The sequence below is a fragment of the Sus scrofa genome, chromosome 2 (assembly GCF_000003025.6).
Source record: "Sus scrofa isolate TJ Tabasco breed Duroc chromosome 2, Sscrofa11.1, whole genome shotgun sequence".
NCBI classification, from domain to species: domain Eukaryota; kingdom Metazoa; phylum Chordata; class Mammalia; order Artiodactyla; family Suidae; genus Sus; species Sus scrofa.
The window spans coordinates 47,360,853-47,370,409 of NC_010444.4; the positions used below are offsets into that span (position 1 = coordinate 47,360,853).

General features: G+C 49.3%; 1 long non-coding RNA gene across 1 annotated transcript; it reads left to right on the forward strand.

Annotated features, from left to right (window-relative positions):
• On the forward strand, positions 1,744-9,557 carry LOC110259726. Its single transcript, XR_002342103.1, has 3 exons — positions 1,744-1,860; positions 5,171-5,307; positions 9,431-9,557. It is a non-coding gene; the product is annotated as an uncharacterized LOC110259726 (long non-coding RNA).

Here is a 9,557-nt window from a genome sequence, read left to right on the forward strand (position 1 = left end):
CCATATTGAACAGGATAACACTAGAACACTGCTACCCAACCATGTTCATGCTAAGTCAATAATAGACATTTGTTAGTAGAAGAGAAAAATAAAATAATAATTGTACAATGAGTGAGGCTGCTTGTTACCAGGGCAACTGGCTCAAGGAGTCCTCCCCTCCTAGCCTCACCCAGGACCCCCAGGGTTATGACTCCAAGGGACAGTGTCGCAATAAATGTGTAACCCATTCCAGGCACACGGGATCTTAATGACGGCAGAGTTCCCTGTTGGCTCAGCCTCCAGGCCTAGGACACGGAAGTCATTGTGATGATAAGAAACCTTCCCAGTCCTTGTGTGGCCTCCTGTCCTTCCATTTCCCACAGGGGGTGCCAGGCCCTGGGCAGGGGCAGCGGTACAGTGGGTGACTCAGAGCCCAGCCTCTCTGAGCACGAGCCAGCAGTGAGGAATGATGGGAGCCTTCTTGACCTTCGCCATCAAGGCGCCTGCGGCTCCACAGTTGTCAGAGACTAGGACCCTGGTCACAGCAACCCAAGGTGGGCTCTGGCCCTGCAGAGGGAGCCAGGTGCCTACTAGGCTATTATTGGCAGCACTTTGGCGCCACCTCCTGGCCAGCTTGCAGAGTGCCAGTGGGTCCAAGCTCAGCAGGAAGAAGATGGGATGGGGCCCTGCTGACCAATGGGGGCTATCAGAGGCCACCCAGGCCCCACCTGGTTACATGTCAATACACAGCAGGGGGGTCCTCTCCCTTCCAGTAAGGAACGGGCACCTTGGATGGAAGGGAGGGTGAGAGCAGCAGCGCTGGGGGAGAGTGAAGGGAGACAGCTGGAGTGCTGTGTGAGTTTGGAACGGGAACATTCCAGCATCCAGGACCTCATTCACACCTCCATTATTAAACTGTGCCAGACCCTGGATATATGGGGAGAATCCAGACAGGAGCTGGGTGGTGGCTGAAACGGGGTGACCTCAGGAAGCAGGGTGAAGGCCGTGTGTCTGGGCTGGTCTCTGAGGATGAGAAGGGTTGGCTACCTGCAGACAAAGGGGGAAGCAAATGAGTTTGCAGCAGAGGGAGCCGCCAGGGGGCCCAGACCTGGAGGTGAGAAGGAGGGAGATTCTCTGGGGAGGTGAAGTGGCTCCAGGTGGCCAGAAAAATGGAGGGGATGGGCAGAGGTGGTGTCGGGTGCAGGGGGCTGGATCTGAAGCAGCTGGGTGGTCCAACCCACCCAGGGCTTGTGGTCTGCAATCCCCACACTATCTGGCAGACCCCCAGGGGCTGGTGAGCTTGGCATTTCTGGAACAGCTGGCAAAGGCAGCAGATGGGCTTCGTGCTTTGGAGATGGGGAGGGTGCGGGACAGGCTGAGACAGGAGACTGACTGACCAGCCCCGTGACCCAGCAACATTCCTCTTCTCTGGGCCTCCATGTCCTCATCAGTCAGGAGTTGGCTAATAGTCTTCATCAACTCCGGCTTAACCAGTCCGAGTCCCCAAGTGCAGGAAGGAAGGAGGTGTAAAGACAGCTGGGTTCTGGGAGACGTCCCCTGCCCAGGAGGGGCTGGGTGAGGCTGTGCCCCTAGACCCCAGTTATGTGCAGATGCTGAGCCTGAGCAGGGCTTCCTGAGCCACTGGGTCTCAATTTCCCTCAGTGGGGAGCTGGGGGAGCTGGGAGAGCAGGCTCTCATGGAGGTAAGAGGCCCGGCGAGGCTCAGAGGCTTATAGGAGAGGGGGGTCTCCTGTTCAGACTTCAGGCTCACGCAGTTTCTTTATTCAGGGAACTGGGGGAGCCCGGGGCTCTGTCTAGCTCCAGAATTCTAAGGATCCCAGCACAGGTTTCTTCCCAAGAGATTCCCGAGCCCTGGAAAAAGGTAAGACGCCCTCAAACAAGCCCAGGGAATCCTTTTCTGGAAGCTGCCAAGTCAGCAGCATCTTTAACTCTGGGTTTTGGGGGTGGAGTCAGGGTCGCTTTGGGCAACCCTCAGGAAGCTGGGACCAGGAGATGGGGCTGCCCATCAACAGGTGTGAATAACTGACATCCCTCTCATTGAAAAACCCAGCCAAGGAGTTCCCATTGTGGCTCAGGAGAAACAAATCTGACTAGTATCCATGAGGACGCAAGTTTGATCCCTCGCTCAGGGGGTCAAGGATCCGGTGTTGCCGTGACCTGTGGTGTAGGTCGCAGATGCGGCTCTGATCTGGTGTTGCTGTGGCTATGGTGTCAAGCCGGAAGCTGCAGTTTCAATTTGACCCCTAGCCTGGGAACTTCCATATGCGGTGGGTGCAGCCCTAAAAAGCAAAGAAAAAAAGAAAAAAGAAAAAAAAAAAAAAAAAAGGAAAAGCACAGCCAAGCCTCTTATCTGAGAGTCAAGTTTAGGCCTCACTTTGTGATGGTAACACTTCCTTCAGGGAAGAACGTCAGAGATCACAGTCCAGCCCCTTAATTCATAGAAAAGGACATCAGACCACACATTAGGGAGTGAGGTGCACTGGGCCGAGGGAACATAGGGGACTAAGGGACAGAGAAGCAGCTCCTTAGGGGCAAGCCTCTTAATACTGAAGCCAGAAAGAGGCATGCTGCCAGTGTGACACACACCCAGAATTTCAAGACTTAGTGCAAAAAAGAAAACAAAACGATATGAAATATCTCACTGCTGATTTTTATTTTAATTATATGTTGACCTGACAAGCTACTGGATACACTGGGTTAAATAAAATACATTATTTGAAAGTAACTTCACCTGTCCCTTTTTCCTTCTTTTAATGCAGCTACAAGAAAATTTTCATTCTTTTTTCTTTCTTTTTTTTTTTCGGCAGAAGTTCCTGGGCCAGGGATCGAACGCACACCACAGTAGCAACCCAAGCCACAGCAGTGACAATACCAGATCCTTAGCCACTAGGCCACCAGGGAACTCCAAGAAAATTTTAAATAAATACACAGCTGGCCTCTGTGGCTCCTGTTATTTTTGTACCAGACAGCGCTACATCCAGCTGTGAGTTCCCACAATGGCTGTGCCAGATTCATTGCTGCCACCCCAAAGCCTAGTCCACAGGCTGCGCCAGGGAGGGCCAGAGGGACAGACAGGGGAAACTTTGAGGGCTTTCCATGTGCCAGGCACTGGGCTAAATGCTTAGCTCTCATCTTATCGTTCCAGGAAGAAGAGAGCAGTGGGCAAGAGGGCTCATTCAAGGCCCTGGATTGGGGTCAGGGTGAGGTCAAGGTGAAGGATGCAGTCCTGTCTTCCTGGCATGAATCCTGAATATCTTTCTGGACAGGGAGATGCCAGCTACCGACTCTCCCTCTAGGTACTTGCTGGAGGACCATCTTCCCAACTTGGCCTCAGCCATGCCAGTTGTGAAATGTGTCCCAGCTTCCCTCAGGCATTGCCCTCCTCTTCCAGATCCAGACACCACCCCACCAGGAACAGCATACTTCCCCCAACAACCACACATCCTACCTGGAGCCTTCACAGGCCTCAGCAGTGTGGCAGCTTTCTAAGAAGGGCTTTAGAGTCAGGCCGGCTGCCAGGAAGAGTCCTGGGCTCTAACCAGGCTGTGGTCTCAGAAAGCCCTTTCCAGCAAATTCAGAATCCCCAGTTCCAGGAATGCATGCCTTGAGCAGCCAGCCTCCAGCCTTGAGACAGGCCAGGCCCTGCTCTGGAAAATAACCACAGGGGCCACAAGGTGGCGCTGTTCCCACAACCCTCCCTTCCCCCTCAACCCCGACACCTGCATCTAAAACACATTCCAGCCTTTGGAAGAAGAGGTTTTCCCTGGACCAGTTGTTGCATTTCTTTCTGAGCCTTCAGCTGCCAAAAGTTATTCAGACTCAGGAATGCTGCTCTGAAAAATGGTCATCTCTGAGTGCAGCGCAGGCCGCTGATGGTTGCCGAATCTCCTCTGCGGAGGAAATTCCTTACCCAGAGGCCCTTGTGCACACCTACCACATGCAAGAGGAATGCACACATGCTAAGCAGTAGCACATGGGTCCACGTGTGTGTGAGCAGGACAGCCAGAGTCAGAGGATGTTCATTACAGATTATTTAGCAATGGGGTTTATTTTCCCTTTTGTTTTGGCTTCTGGATTTTTTTACTAAAAAAAAAAAAAAGAAGAAGTTCCCATCGTGGCTCAGCAGAAACGAATGGGACTGGCAACCATGAGGACTCAGGTTCGATCCCTGCCCTTGCTCAGTGGGTGAAGGATCCGGTGTTGCTGTGGCTGTGATGTAGACCAGCAGTTACAGCTCTGATTTGACCCCTAGCCTGGGAACCTGAATATGCCACAGGTGTGGACCTAAAAAGACACATGAAAAAAAAATAGAAGGAAAGAAATGAACAGAAAACCTATATTGAGGCCAAATATGTAAAATTAGGGGAAATTAAAAAAAAATATGCCCAGTCCATTTGCAGATTGGGGGTAGAAGAACCTCTTCCTGGTGAGTAGTTTTCTGGAGCATAGTTTGAAACCCATCCATCTAATTCCACGGCTTTATTTCATAGATAGGGAAGCTGAGACTCAGGAAGAAGAAGTGACTTGTTTGAGATCACTCAGCTACTTTTACAAGTTGTCATTTTATTTTTAGGGCTGCCCCTGCAGCATATGGAAGTTTCCAGGCTAGGGGTCAAATCAGAGCTATAGCTGCTGGCCTACACTACAGCCACAGCAACACCAGATCCGAGCCACATCTGCCACCTACACCATGGCTTGTGGTAACACCAGATCCTTAACCCACTGAGCGAGGCCAGGGATAGAAACCTGCGTCCTCATGGATGCTAGTCGGGTTTGTTAACCACTGAGTCATGACAGAAACTCCTATTTTATTTATTTATTTATTTTTTTATTTTATTTTATTTTATTTTATTTTTAGGGTGGTGCCCACGGCATAAGGAAGTTCCCAGGCTAGGGGTCAAATCAGAGCTACAGCTGCCAGCAGCAGCCATAGCAACATGGGTTCTGAGCCATATCTGTGACCTATACCACAGCTCATGGCAATACCAGATCCTTAACGCACTGAGCAAGGCCAGGGATCGAACCCAGGACCTCAGGGATACTAGCTGGGTTCATAACCTGCTGAACCACAACAAGAACTCCCATGTTTTCATTTTAAATCTAAGTCCCCAAAAGCAGGTGTTTCCACTGAGAAATAAACATGGTTTCTCTTTTCTCTGACTTCTGTCCAGATTCTCTTCAAATTGTGATGACGGTCCGGGCAGAGTGACAACTATGCATAACACGTCCATCCAGCTCTGTTTACGTCGAGCCCTTCAGCATCTGTGGTCCTGCACAGCCCTCACTCTGTCCCTGAGAATCAGGAAAGGTAAGATTTGAGACCCCACAGACCTGAGACCAAACCAAAGCAAGAGAGGCCACTGGAGCACAGTGTGTGCAAGTGTCAATTACAAAAACAAAGTAAAAGACTAGCCCTCAGGACTCCTGTGACAATTCTACACTATAGTCTAGAGCTGAGTTTATCCTAGGCTTGGTGGGAAACATTTATTACAAATTAAGGAAGACGGAGCTCCTGTTGTGGTGCAGAGGAAACGAATCCAACTAGGAACCATGAGGTTGTGGGTTCGATCCCTGGCCTCACTCAGTGGGTTGAGGATACGGCATTGCCGTGAGCTGTGGTGTAGGTCGCAGATGCGGCTCAGATCCCACGTTGCTGTGGCTGTGGTGGAGACGGGCAGCTACAGCTCCGATTAGACCCCTAGCCTGGGAACTTCCATATGCTGCAGGTGTGGCCCTGAAAAGACAAAAAGACAAAAAAAAAAAAAATTGAAGGAAGAGGCTGTTTAGGCTGTTTCAAGCTGATGAAAAGAAAAAGGGAGAGTAAGACTCTGTTCCTTAAAAACAGGACTCTGACCTCTCTGCGTTTTTATAGTCAGAGCCAGGCATCATAGCTGATAAGCCTCTATTCATTGAATGAATAAATAACTGAGACATAGACATAAACAGATCCACTTGGTTCCTGAGACAAGTAATTAAGATTCTTCACATGGTAATATTTCCAAAATCCACATAGACAGGAGTCCTGGGCAGATGTCTCAACAGGAGGAAAGCTCACAGCATGCAATGATTTGTTGGTCTTTCTCTCCTGTGGCTTTGAACAGTGACCCTCTGGGGAAAGGCAGGCTTCAAACAGTGCTGGACTCCTGCAGCTTTTCATTGTTGAAATCATCCATGTAGCTAATATCTTCCACCCACCTCCTGAGGATCACGGTGGGTCAGGTTCTGAGGCGTAGGGAATAGACAAGTTGGATAGCATATGTAATAGTGTGACATATCAGAACTTAGATTTAAAATGAGAATAAAGGGCTCTAGATGTGTGATCTTGAACGGATCCTGACTCATAGTATAAGTGGGAATGGAGAAAGCTATAATTAGGAAGTTAATCTAGTAACAATTGTCTAAACTCTAACATGCCCAGGAACAAGTACTGGGTGAGTAGGAAGACAGGGCTGAGGAAGGCAAGTCACTGGCGCTCTTCACATAGATGGAACAAGACAAGGACATAAATAACCACTTAGTCTCATGTTTACCCATGTTGTAACATGTATCGGCACTTCATTTCTTTTTTTTTTTCTTTTTTTCTTTATTTGCTTTTTTTTTAGGGCTGCACCTGCAGCATATGGAAGTTCCCAGGCTAGGGGTCAAACTGGAGCTATAGCTGCCAGCCTACACCACAGCCACAGCAACAAGGGATCCAAGCCACGTCTACAACCTACCCCACAGCTCCCGGCAACACCAGATTCCCAACCCACTGATCAAGGCCAGGGATCAAACCTGTATCCTCATGGATCCTAGTCAGGTTCATTAACTGCTGAGCCACAAGGGAACTCCCTTTAATTTGGTTTGTTTATTGGCCACACCCATGGCATAGGGAGCATATGGAAGTTCCCAGGCCAGGGATTGAATCCGAGCTGCAGCTGCAAACTACGCCGAGGCTGCAACAATGCTGGATCTTGCAGTAGGGTTCTGAATCACTGTGCCACAGCGGGAACTCCAACACTTCATTTCTTTTCATTGCCAAATAGTATTCCACTGGGTGAGTATAATACATTCTGTTTATCCACTCATCTGTTGATAGACATTTGGGCTGTTACTAGTAATTCTACCACGAATATTCCGTATTAGTTTGGGGTGTTTTCATTTCTCTTGAGTCTATATATCTCGGAGTGGGATTGCAGGATGATATACTAACTGTATGTTGAACCATCTGAGGAACCGAGACACTTTTTCAAAGTGCCAGCACCAGGTTACCTTCCCACCAGCAGTGTAAGAGGATTCCGATTTCTCCCCATCCTCTCCAGCACCTGAAAGGACCTGTCTTTTGAACCCAGGAGCCCTTTGGAGAGTGCTCTGGTCAGAGATTTTTTTTCTCCTGCTTTTTGTGAGGTTGGGTGCAGAGGAGGGACTGCCAGCCAGCAAGGGGAGAGATTGCCCTGCAGAGGGACTGCTGTGTTCATGCAGTCAGTGGTGGCAGTGGCAGTGGTGGCAGGCGGGTGTCTGCACTTCCTAGCTGGGTGTGCACCTGCCTCACCTGTGAACTACAGGGGCCTGCTAAGCCCAAATGACACACATTCTTATCTATGCTTGCAACACCCAATGCACAGGGGCACAGATAGCAGCTGATGGAGCAGCCAAAGAGACTGGGAAAGGCCAGGTTCTAGAAGGGTGACACTCTCAGGGGGCCACCAGAGCGGAAGCGATCTTAGGTTCATTGTTTGTCTACTGCTTGCCACATCTCCTGAGATCTCATTTAATCCTCATAAAGGGACAAGGGAAGAGGAATTAGGATTATGACTCCTCTATCTGCTCCAGGGTTTCTCGAGCTTTTTTTTTTTTTTTTTTTTTTTTTTTTTTTTTTTTTAAAGCTCTCACCTACAAGTCTTTCTAGGCAATGTTTTTTAACTGCCTCCCCCCATAAAATTTTTAGCACCACAGATACACTGTATGTCTGTTTACTTGCTGTATGTACATCTGTGCTTTATTATAAATACAAGAATTTTTTTGTCTTTTTTTTTTTTAATGGCCGTACTCATGGCATATAGAAATTCCCAGGCTAGGGGTCAAATCAAAGCTCTAGCTGCCAGCCTATGCCACAGCCACAGCAGTGCCAGATCCAAGCCATGTCTGCGAACTATAGCACAGCTCACAGCAACGCCGGATTCTTAATCCACTGAGCGAGGCCAGGGATTGAACCTGCATCCTCATGGATACTACTCAGATTCCTTCCCACTGAGCCACAATGGGAACTCCAAGAATAATTTTGTCTCTAGGAACTAGCCCTTACCCCTCCAGGATGATGCTGCCTGTGGGGAAGTTTTATCCCCCAGCACAACAGATTGATGGTAAGACAAGTCTCCTGCCCCCAAGATGCTCATGGTTCAGCAAAGATGATTTAAAAAAAGAAAGAAAAAAGTTACAGGAGTTCCCATGATGGCACAGCAGAAACAAATCCAACTAGGAACCATGAAGTTGCCAGTTCCATCCCGGGCCTCGCTCAGTGGGTTAAAGATCCAGCCTTGCCGTGAGCTGTCGTGTAGGTCACAGATGCAACTCAGATCTGGCATTGCTGTGGCTGTGGCATGGTCAGCAGCTGTAGTTCCAATTCAGCCCTTAGCCTGGGAACCTCCACATGCTGAGGGTGCGGCCCTAAAAAGACAAAAAAAAAAAAAAATGTTACAAACCAAGGCACAAAAACTGAGCATCACAGTAGGAATTGAAAAATGGAATGATCATTTGTGCTTGAATTAAGAGTCTGACACACCAGTAGCCAGAAAGGAGTCACGGACCTGCTCTCTCTCAGGAACTACCTGAGTCCCCCAAGACTGCATTCAGTTGCTCCTCCCTGACCCTTCCCACGCCTCCCTTTCAGGTGACACTTGATTAAACTGATTTAGCGGCACAGCAGAAAGTACAGGCGGTTCGGGAAGCATCTCACTCTGAGTCCAGCTGTGTAGGGTGGGAAGCAGATAAGGGCCAGTGATCAGAATCCGCCGAACTGAAGCAGTAGGAATCTCTCACTGCACCTTGGGGCTGTCCTGTGCCCCCTACCCCCACCGCAGGCTTCAGAAGTACAGCCAGGCTGGGCAGCAAAGAAGGGCACACCCCGTAAATTCAAGTCGATTTTAGAGCAATGTCCAGTGGCCTTTTTCAGTCCCTCTTTAAACTAATGCCATGTGCATCTGGCCCCAGTTTGCTCTACTCCAGTGTGTACTGGTGGCTCAGGATGCCTGCCATGGCCACCTCACCCAGCCTCAGCATACATCGCTGCCAAGTCTCTGATATATGACCTTCCCTTCACAAACCTTACGGGCAAAATCTCAAGGGCTCTTCCAGCAGCACACCTAGCAAAATGTGAGAAAGCATGCTTAGATATGGGGAGCGGGGCTTAAATTTTGTTTTTCTTACTCCTCCTCTTTTCTTTCTTCTGAAAGGATCACCCAATAACTGTGGGACCACAGGAGAAACAGACCTGTCTTTGCCCCCCACTTCCTGACACACAGCTCCCAAAACTCTCAGAATCTCTGGAGTTCCCGTGGTGGCGCAGTCGTTAATGATTCC